Source organism: Symphalangus syndactylus, chromosome 23, assembly GCF_028878055.3.
Source record: "Symphalangus syndactylus isolate Jambi chromosome 23, NHGRI_mSymSyn1-v2.1_pri, whole genome shotgun sequence".
Classification (NCBI taxonomy): Eukaryota; Metazoa; Chordata; class Mammalia; order Primates; family Hylobatidae; genus Symphalangus; species Symphalangus syndactylus.
Genome location: NC_072445.2, coordinates 59,800,950 through 59,811,107, shown reverse-complemented (window position 1 = coordinate 59,811,107; position 10,158 = coordinate 59,800,950). Strand labels below are relative to the sequence as shown.

Here is a 10,158-nt window from a genome sequence, read left to right as displayed (position 1 = left end):
AATACACCAATCGGCACTCTGTATCTAGCTCAGGGTTTGTGAATGCACCAATCCACACTCAGTTTCTAGCTACTCTGGTGGGGACTTGGAGAACCTTTGTGTCCACACCGTATCTAGCTAATCTAGTGGGGACGTGGAGAACCTTTGCGTCTAGCTCAGGGATTGTAAACGCACCAATCAGCGCCCTGTCAAAACAGACCACTGGGCTCTCTGTAAAATGGACCAATCAGCAGGATGTGGGTGGGGCCAGATAAGAGAATAAAAGCAGGCTGCCCGAAGCAACAGTGGTAACCCGCTGGGGTGCTCTTCCTGCGTTGTGGAAGCTCTGTTATTTTGCTCTTTGCAATGAATCTTGCTGCTGCTTATTCTTTGGGTCCACACTGCCTTTATGAGCTGTAACACTGTCTGCGAAAGTCTGCAGTTTCACTCCTGAAGCCAGCTAAGGCCAGGAACCCATTGGGAGGACCGAACAAATCTAGATGGGCCGCCTGAAGAGCTGTTACCCTCATTGTGGAGGTCCGCAGCTTTACTCCTGAGCCAGCGAGACCACAAACCCCACCAGAAGGAAGAAGCTCCAAAGGTCAGAAAGAAAAAATTTCAGACATGCTCACTTTAAGAACTGTAACACTCACTGCTAGGGTCCGCGGTTTCATTCTTGAAGTCAGTGAGACCAAGAACCCACTGATTCTGGACACAGCTCCACTGCAGTCCAGTCTGAGTGTCTGAGCGTCCGAGCGAGATTGTCGCAAAGAAAAAGGGCTCCTCCGATGTGGGATGGGGGCGGAGGGGCGTGGAGGTGGATTCATTCCTTTGGCAATTAGCCAGTCAACAACCATGAGTTGAACTTGTCACGCCAGGTGCTGAGATGGGAAAGATGAAATCATGGCCCAAGATGTTCTAGGGAGATGTGCAGCAAGCAAGTAATCGTAGTACTACGTGTTTGTGGAGCGCTTAAGAATTGTTTTGAAAGCTTATTTTCACAACAGCGAATCAGGTCTGCACTAGCATTCCTATTTCCCAGGCACGTTAGAGATGAGATCGTTTGTAAAAACCAATTGTCCTCCACCTTTCATTTCCCATCACACCACAAGGGGGTGCTGTGCGAGGCGAACACAGCTTTAGATCTGCGAAATGCTGGATGCTGAGTGAGGTGCTTCAAAACATCCTAGGTGGTGCCCAAAGACCTTGTTGCCTGAGCTGAATGGGTGCTAGCTATTTGCACTGTCAGCACTCTAAAGGATTCTTGGGGGCCCCCTTTGAATGGGAAGCCACCTGGCATGTGTAAACACCCACAAGTTCACTCCCCTTTGCAAGCCACAGAGGACCTCGTAACTTTTCTCTAGAACGCTCTCTCGTCTGCACACAAGTCCCTACATGTCCCCTTCTCATTGCTCCTTGAAGATCTTTTGTTTTCTTGCTTGTTGATTTTTCTTTTGCAAACAGGATTGGGGGGACCCATTATCCAAAACCTTCTTTTGTCAAATCGTAGGTTTTTTCCAGTGTAGATTGGATGTCTAGACAGAGAGGTAGAAATAATTGCCCAAGGGCAAGGACAACCTTCACTAAGTTGTCCATTTACATTTTTACATCCTCCTAAAAATACACCCACACCAGCCCATTGTCTTGATATTTTAACATTGGGAAAAGGCTCAAATAAGTTATTTCTCTGACCATTGTTTAAAATGTCTCATTCACAACCATTGTTTCTTGGAGACTTCAACTTCTTAAGTAGGAGTTTAAGTCACAAAGGGCCCAGATGGTTCTGAAAAAACAAACAAACAAAAAAACCCGTTAAGCTGCCTGGGTCATAAAGAAGACTCATAAACTGCTCTTGGATGATGACTGGGTGAGGGGGTGTGTAGGGGATAGACAATGTCTGGTGTCTGGTGGTCTCCTGACTGCCAGGCAGGCCAGAGAAAATTAGGGGTATGTTTTCATTTAACATCAATCCCTGCTGACTCTTGTCTCTCTGGAAAATTGACAGTTAGGAGACAAAGTAAGGTGCCCTTTCAGTTTTCTTAATTATAGTTGTTGGGAGATGAGTTAAATCATGCTGTGAGGTATGGTGGTGGTTCCTGCCCCTCAATGCCCCCTCCCAGGCTGAAGAAGAATTTGCTGTAGAGATTGGTAATAGTTGAGTCTGAGATGGTCAGTTAGTGTGCTGAAGCTTTTCAGTTGCCCTTGTAGAGGTTTCTCCCCCTGCAGGCTGGCCTCTACTCATTAAAACCCTTTCTTTTTTTCTTTTTCTTTTTTTGAGAAAGAGTCTCACTCTGTTGCCCAGGCTGGAGTGCAGTGGTGCGATCTTGGCTCACTGCAACCTTCGCCTCCCAGATTCAAGTGATCCTCCTGCCTCAGCCTCCTGAGTAGCTGGGACTACAAGCTCCTGCCACCATACCTGGCTAATTTTTGTATTTTTAGTAGAGACAGATTTCACTGTGTTAGCCAGGCTGGTCTTGAACTCCAGGCTGGTCTTGAACTCCTGACCTCATGATCCCCCCCGCCTTGGCCTCCCAAAGTGCTGGGATTATAGGTGTGAACCACTGTGCCTGGCCTAGAACCATTTCAAGGCTGTTTTTCTCTTTTCTTTTCCTTCTTTTTTTCCAACCTTAAGGATGTGCCTACACATCCACGCCTTAGGAGGAAGTAAAGTGGGCTTAACTTAGCCTCCTCCAGATAAGAGTCTGGAGGTTCTTTCCCAATGTTGCTCCTCCCTCATGCGCTTTGCTCAGTGCCAGGGAGGGGGAGTGCAGTAAGCGTGGATTGCACACCAGGCTGGTTCCGTGGAGATGGAAATAGCGTTGGCATGTCCTAGCTCATGAATGGATCCACAGCCATCCAGATGCCCAGCCGAGAAGCCCTTCCCCAGGCTCCTCATCATCATGCACCAGGTGCTGTTCATCACTTTTCCTACTGACTTGCCCTCCCACATCCCTGGAACCTATCTTCATCTCTCCATCTCTGCTCCTCCATTCTAAGCCAACCTATCTTCATTGCTTCTCCTAGAACTGATTCAATGGCCTCCTAACTGAGCTGCCAGGATCCACGTGGCCCCTCTTCACCACTCTCCACACTGCAGCCAGGGAGCTATCTTCAGATCAAAAATATGGTGTCATATAGCTATTTAAAATTATTCAGTTAGGCCAGGTGCAGTGGCTCACACGTATAAGCCCAACATTTTGGGAGGCTGAGGGTGGAGGATCTCTCAAAGCTAGGAGTTTGAGACAAACCTGGCCAACACAGCGGGACACCTGTCTCTCCAAAAAAAAAAAAAAAAAATTAGCTGGGCATAGTGTCATGCACCTGTAATCCTAGCTACTTGGGAGGCTGAGATGGGAGGATTGCTTGAGCCCAGGAGTTCATGCTGCTGTGAGCTAGGGTCTTGCCATTGCACTGCAGCCTGAGCAACAGAGCAAGACTTGTCTCTTAAAGAATAAATATAGGGCTGGGCGTGCTGGCTGATGCCTGTAATCCCAGCACTTTGGGAGGCCGAGATGGCAGATCATGAGGTCAGGAGTTCAAGACCAGCCTGGCCAACATGGTGAAACCCGTCTCTACTAAAAATACAAAAATTAAGCCGGGCATGGTGATGCACGCCTGTGGTCCCAGCTACTCAGGAGGCTGAGGCAGGAGAATCGCTTGAGTCTGGGAGGCGGAGGTTGCAGTGAGCCAAGATCATGCCACTGCATTCCAGCCTAGGTGACAGAGCTTTTGTCTCAAAATAGATAAATAAATAATCTTTCAATCATTTAATGTGGCCTTGAAGGCCTTCCATGGCCAGGTACCTGCCACTTCTTCAGCCTCATTTCTCACCATTCTCCCACTTCTCTGCTGTGCTCCAGGCACACTGGACTCTTCCTGGTCCTAGAACATAGCAAGATCCTGGGGTTCTCAGGGCCTTTGCCCTTACTGCTACTTCTGCTTGGAACTTGCTTTCCCAGCTTTGTTTAGAGAAAGTCTGTTCACTCATCAGATCTCACATCAAACATCTTTTCCAGAAGAAAGCCATCCCTGCTCCCCACACTACGTTAGGATGTGCCAATATTCCCTTTTACGAAGCTATGTATCTTGACTTCATAGTGTTTCATAGAGTTGCGCTTTTCTTTTATTTTTTGACAAAATCAACATTTTTTTTTTCACTCACCAGATTGGAAGTTTCATAAAGCAAGGAATGTATTAAATTTTTATTGCTTCCCCTTGCACCCTCAGTGCCGGGTACATAATAGATGTTCAATAAATATTTGCAGAACAAATGATTGATTGAAGTTGTATTGATAATAGTGCAAACTTGGAGGAAAGGCTAATAAAGCCTGTCCAAAATATACCACCCACCAGGTGTGTATAACTTACTCTCTGCCTTTCCTGACTTGTATTTTGAAAGTCAGAGATTAAGGTGAATAACAGTGAGTAAATAGGATGAAAGAAGAGAAAAATCAAAGACACTTAGGAAAGACTGAGTGGCCCAGAGAGGCTGTTCAGGAGAATTTATGAAAGGATATAGTAGGAAATGAGAGTGAAAGAGCCATTTGGGGTTAGATCATGGTGGGCCTTAAAAGCCACATCATGTACTGTAAAGTGTCAGGCTTTAGAGAAAGAATAATAGCACATAAGTGATGCTGTACTAGAAACAAGCTGTGGTCTCACTATATTTACCGTAAAGATGATATGGCATGATGCTGTATGATTCACTGTGTTACAGTAACCCGTTATGAAGACCTTGGTGAGAAATCTCTCTGAGGACTCAGTATGGGAAAGAGTGGACTTGATTTCATTTTATGGATACTTATAAATCATATAACGGATTTCATTTATTTTCTTTCTTTCTTTCTTTCTTTCTTTCTTTCTTTCTTTCTTTCTTTCTTTCTTTCTTTCTTTCTTCCTCTCTCTCTCTCTCTTTCTTTCTTCTTTTTTTTTTTTCTCTTTTGAGATGGAGCCTTGCTTAGTCACCCAGGCTGGAGTGCAGTGGCATGATCTCAGCTCACTACAACCTCCGCCTCCCAGGTTCAAGCAATTCTCCTGCCTCAGCCTCCCGAGAATAGCTGGGATTACAGGCTCCCACCACCATGCCCAGCTAATTTTTGTATTTTTTAGTAGAGATGGGGTTTCACCATGTTGGCCAGGCTGGTCGTGATCTTCTGACCTCAGGTGATCTGCCCACCTTGGCCTCCCAAAGTGTTGGGATTACAGGCGTGAGCCACGGCACCCGGCCGGATCTCATTTTCTTTATCTCATGGGCTGTCCAGAAAACTCAAGGCCAAAGTTTACAGGCCTTTGCTACATGCATTTTGTGTATGAACTACAATAACAGCTATGTCTTATTTTTTTACCTTTATTTTCTTTTTATTCAGTTGTCTTCTTCTAAAATGAAAATATTGTATGCACCTTAGTCTTTGTGGAGAGAAAGAGACTAGTTATATGAATTAATAAATAATGTGAATGTTTTACTATTAGGAAAATTAATTGCAAAGAGGACCATATTCAAAATCACATACAAATGTCATAATATTTAAAATCGCACGTGAATATCTTTTGTCCATGCCTCTTACCTGATTTGGGGTAAAACTACCAGCTAAACCCTGCTCAGGTCATGACTATAATGCAATTTCCCAGAGAGTATCCTTTGTACACTTTCCTACCTGCAGTTCCCAGAGTGCTTGTGTGGAATAGGGAAAGGGCTACTTCCATTTGCCAGCCTTGAAACTTGGGCCAAGTTGTTTAATTCCCTTCTAGCTTCAGCCTCCTCTGTAAAGTGAAAATAAGAACTATCTATAAGAGGTTTGCTATGAGGGCAAAGATAATGTGCTTGATGTAGTGTGTGCTGACTTATACTAGACACCAATAAATGGTGGCGATTTATGTCATTTATACAGTAGCACATCTGTTGATGTTATGCCTTAACGTAGCCAGGGTTTAACCACTTAAACCATATTTTTTCAAAGTATGTATTTGTCCTTATCATTCTTGCCACCTTCAAAAGCCTTTCCATTCGTCAAGCACCTCTTCTTAGATTAAATTTCTAGATGGGCTGGATAACGTGTCTCTGACTCTATTTATCTTCCCATTTATATGTATTTTATTTTTCTTTCACTTTTTTGGTTCTCTTCTGAGAGATATTTCTATTTTAAAACTCTTCATATAAAATTGGGCTTTCCAAAGCATTTCTACAAAAAAATCCTGGTCCCAAGGAGTTGATGATTTGGGAAAGCTCATCCAAATTAATTATTGGTTTGTTTCCTCCATGTTTATTCTAAGACAAATATTCAGATAATCAGAAATGAATGGAGGAAATAATAAAGTATCTTCACATACTTATTTAGAAGCTCTGTACAGATTCAGGGTGAGTATGGGTGTTAAGTTCAGAACAGGTGCTGCCCCATAGCCTATTGGTTCTAAAAGACTGTTAAAGACAGAGGACTTGACCTTGATGAATGTAGTCAAGAACAACGATGATTCTGTGAGCTGAGTCACATTGGCAGCCTCACCCTTTTCTTGGGGGAGGAAAACAAAAACTATCCGAATATCCTAGACCAGGTTTTTATAAATGTTAGGAGAGAAAACAGCTCTTAGGGTCAAAATAATTTTGTGAAATAGTAGACAAGGCAAGTTTTATATTGCAAGACTTCTTGGAGTCCCCCCCGCCCCCCGGCCTTTTTTTTTTTTTTTTTGAAGCAGAGTCTCACTCTGTTGCCCAGCCTGGAATGCAGTGGCGTGATCTCAGCTCACTACAACTTCTGCCTCCTGGGTTCAAGTGATTCTCCTGTCTCAGCCTTCCGAGTAGCTGGAACTACAGGCGCCCGCCACCAAGCCTGGCTAATTTTTGTATTTTTAGTAGATATGAGGTTTTGCCATGTTGGCCAGGCTGGTCTTGAACTCTTGACCTCAGGTGATCCACCCACCTCGGCCTCCCAGAGTGCTGGGATTACAGGCGTGAGCCACCGCACCCGGCCTAGAACCTTTTACATGCTCACGAGTATTAAGTCTCTCCAAGAGACTGATACACAATGTTGTATTTTTCAAAATGACAATGCAGCCCTGTTTTCAAGTAATACCTACTGACTGTTTGTTTCTGACTATATCTTGAGAACCTGGATGACCTAAGAACATAGCATTTTGCTTTAGCATATACTGTGTATCTCTTGCAGTCTGTTACTTGTTTCACTGACTCTTTTCTAACCACCCTGTTTCAGGGTCTTTCTTGCTTCTTCTCTCTGTCTCCTCTGCTCTTTCCTCTCCTCCGCTCTCCATCCCCTCCCTTTTATCCTTTCATAGTCTTCACTATCTTTATCATCTTTGTCTCATCTAGGCTCCTCCCCCTGCTTTCTCTCCTTCCTCTTCTTTGAAAGGATATGATGCCATCTAATGCCGAGTTTCATTAGGCCAATATTTGGTATGTCTATTCTGAATGAATTCTCTGAAGGTACAAAATGCAAAGCCAAAGTTAACTGCGGTGTGGTTCTAGAGAGCCCCTCATCATCCAACCTCTCCACTGCATCTCTGCGGCATGCCTTCCTGGTCACCAGCCTTTGCCAGGCTTTCCTCTGCCATCTAGTTAGCCTTTCTGGTATGGTCTGAATGTATCCCCCAGAAAGTGTGTGTTGGAAATGTAATCCCCATTGCAACAGCGTTTGGAGGTGGGGCCTAATGGGAAGTATGGAGAGCTCCACCCTTATGCATGGTTAATGGGGATTATAAAATTGTGGGCTTGAGGCTGCCAGTTCAATCCCTTGCTCTCTCATGCTCTCTTGCCTTTCTACCTTCCATCATGGGATGATGCAGCAAGAAGGCCCTCACTGGATATGAGCTCTCAACCTTGAACTTCTCAGGTTCCAGAACTGTGAGAAACACATTTCTGTTCTTTATACATTACCCAATCTTTGGTATTCTGTGATAGCAGCACAGTACAGACGAAGACACTTTTCTTTATGATCAACCTCTTCAACCCCACCCTTGGCAAGAAGCTCTTTCTCACCAGCTAGATCGCTTTGATTTTTCTCATTCTCTCTACTTTAAAGTCTTTGCCTGTAAATTACTTAAACATTTGTCTATAATCTGCCTTAAATTGTTTAAAGGACATGTTTACTTTTTATTTCAAACAAAGAAAGGCAGAATCCACGTCTCCCTTCTTCTGTCCCTTTGGTCCACAGCATGTTGCTGAGCACACAGAGACACTGGCTGTGAGGTGGGGCTGGCTCCTCTGGCAGAGACAGCTGGGGTCCTATTGATACGCAGGGCAGATTTGCCTGCTCTGGCCGGCCAGGCAGGAAATGTTCAATGAATAAGTGAATCCTTGTTGTTTTTTATGTTCTTTGGTGAATGACAATATTTCTTTTGTCATAATCCCTCAAAAAATATAAAGAATGTAGATGTGGTTTATGGGGAAGCATCTAAAACCCAGACAGGCTTTTACTAACTCTGGGTTAGGAAACCACATTTGTCTTCCTGGTGGGACATGAACAAGCTCAGTATCATTGACTCTAAAGCAGTAGCCTGCTATGGATTTAGAAGCTTGGCTTTCCAGTTTGTTCTCTTTCTATGGAACTGCCAATGTTTCTGTTAACTGATGATAATATTGACCTGAAAAATTGGAGCATTAGAGTTAGTTGGGAAATGCGTTGCCTCTTTTTAAAATCAACTTTATTCAGATAAGGCTTATATACAATAAAATGCACGTATTTTTAGTGTATTTTATAATAAGTTTTGACAAATTTATCCATGCACACAATTACTGCAACAATCAAGATATAGATACTGTGCTGTCCAGTAGAGTAGCCACTAACCACGTATGGCTATTTCAAGTCTAATGAGCTAAAATTAAAATGAAAAACTTCCTCAGTTGTACTAGGTGTGTGTCAAATCCTCAATAGCCATATGTGACTGTTATTCAGCATATTGGACAGTGCAAATGGAAGACATTTTCACCATTGCAGAAAGTTCTGCAGTGTTGGACAGTGATGATATAAAACATATTCATCCTACCAAAAGGCTCCTTCCTGCTCTTTCCCAAATAATCACCAACACCTACCCCTGGCCTTAGGAATCACAGGTCTAATTTTTGTCACTACAGATTAGATTCCTGCCTTCTGGAGCTTCATACAGAATTCCTCTTTATTTTCCTGGCTTTCATTCAGCATGTTTCTGAGGTTGATCTGCTCATGTTGTTACATGTCTAATTTGTTCACTCCTTTTCATTGCTCAGTAGTATTCCATTGTATAAATAGACCACAATTGACTTATCTACTCACCTGTTGATGACATTTGGGTTGTTTCTATTTGGCACAATTATGAATAAAGAAATTAGCTTTTCATATGGATATATGTTTTCATTTTTTGGGGGGTAAATATCTATGATTGGGATTACTGGGTTATGTTGAAAGCATATGTTTAACTTTATTAGAGGTTACCAAACCATTTTCTAAAATGATTGTACCATTTTACACTCCTACCAGCAATGGAGGAGAGTTCCATTCTTACCAATTATTACTGGTTTTATTTTGTTTTGTTTACTTATTCTATTAATTACTGAGAGACAAGTATTGAAATCTCTACCTATCATTGTAGATTTTCTATTTGTCCTTTCAGTTATATCAGTTTCTACTTCATGTATTTTGAGGCTTCGTGATTGGTACATACACATTTAGGAATGTTTCGTCTTTTTTATGAATTGATCCCTTTATCATGAAATGCCTCTCTTTGCCCTTGTTCTGAATTCTACTTTGTCTGTTAATAATATAGCTGCTCCGGCTTTTTAAGAAAAAAATTAGAATGTGCATAGTACGTCTCTATCTCCTTGTTTTTAATTTATCTGTGTATTTTTATTTCAAGCGAGCATCTTTTAAATAGCAAATAGTTGGTCTTGCATTTTAAAATCCAGGCTGAGAATCTCTAACTTTTAATGGGAGTGCCTAGACCATTTACTTTGAAAAAATTAACAAAGAATAAACTGTGCATATTTAAAGTGTACAATCTGAAGAGGTTTGGCATGCATACACCTGTGAAACCATCTCCACAATCAAGACAATGGACATTGCTTTCATTCCCAAGTTTCCATGGACTTCTTTGGAATCTATTCCTTCCACCATTTCTCTCTAGGCAACCATTTATGTGCTTTCTCTCCCTATAGGTTAGTTTGAATTTTCTAAAATTTTGTAGAAATGGAAACAT

The 10,158-nt window shown here is 42.6% G+C and overlaps 1 long non-coding RNA gene across 1 annotated transcript in view; it reads left to right on the top strand.

Moving 5' to 3' along the window:
• Window positions 1-489: 489 nt before the first annotated feature.
• Window positions 490-10,158, top strand: part of LOC129472851 (uncharacterized) — a 146,773-nt gene continuing 137,104 nt past the window's right edge. Inside the window, exon 1 of the long non-coding RNA XR_008654110.2 lies at window positions 490-580. This is a non-coding gene — a long non-coding RNA (uncharacterized lncRNA). The remainder of the gene's footprint in view (window positions 581-10,158) is intronic.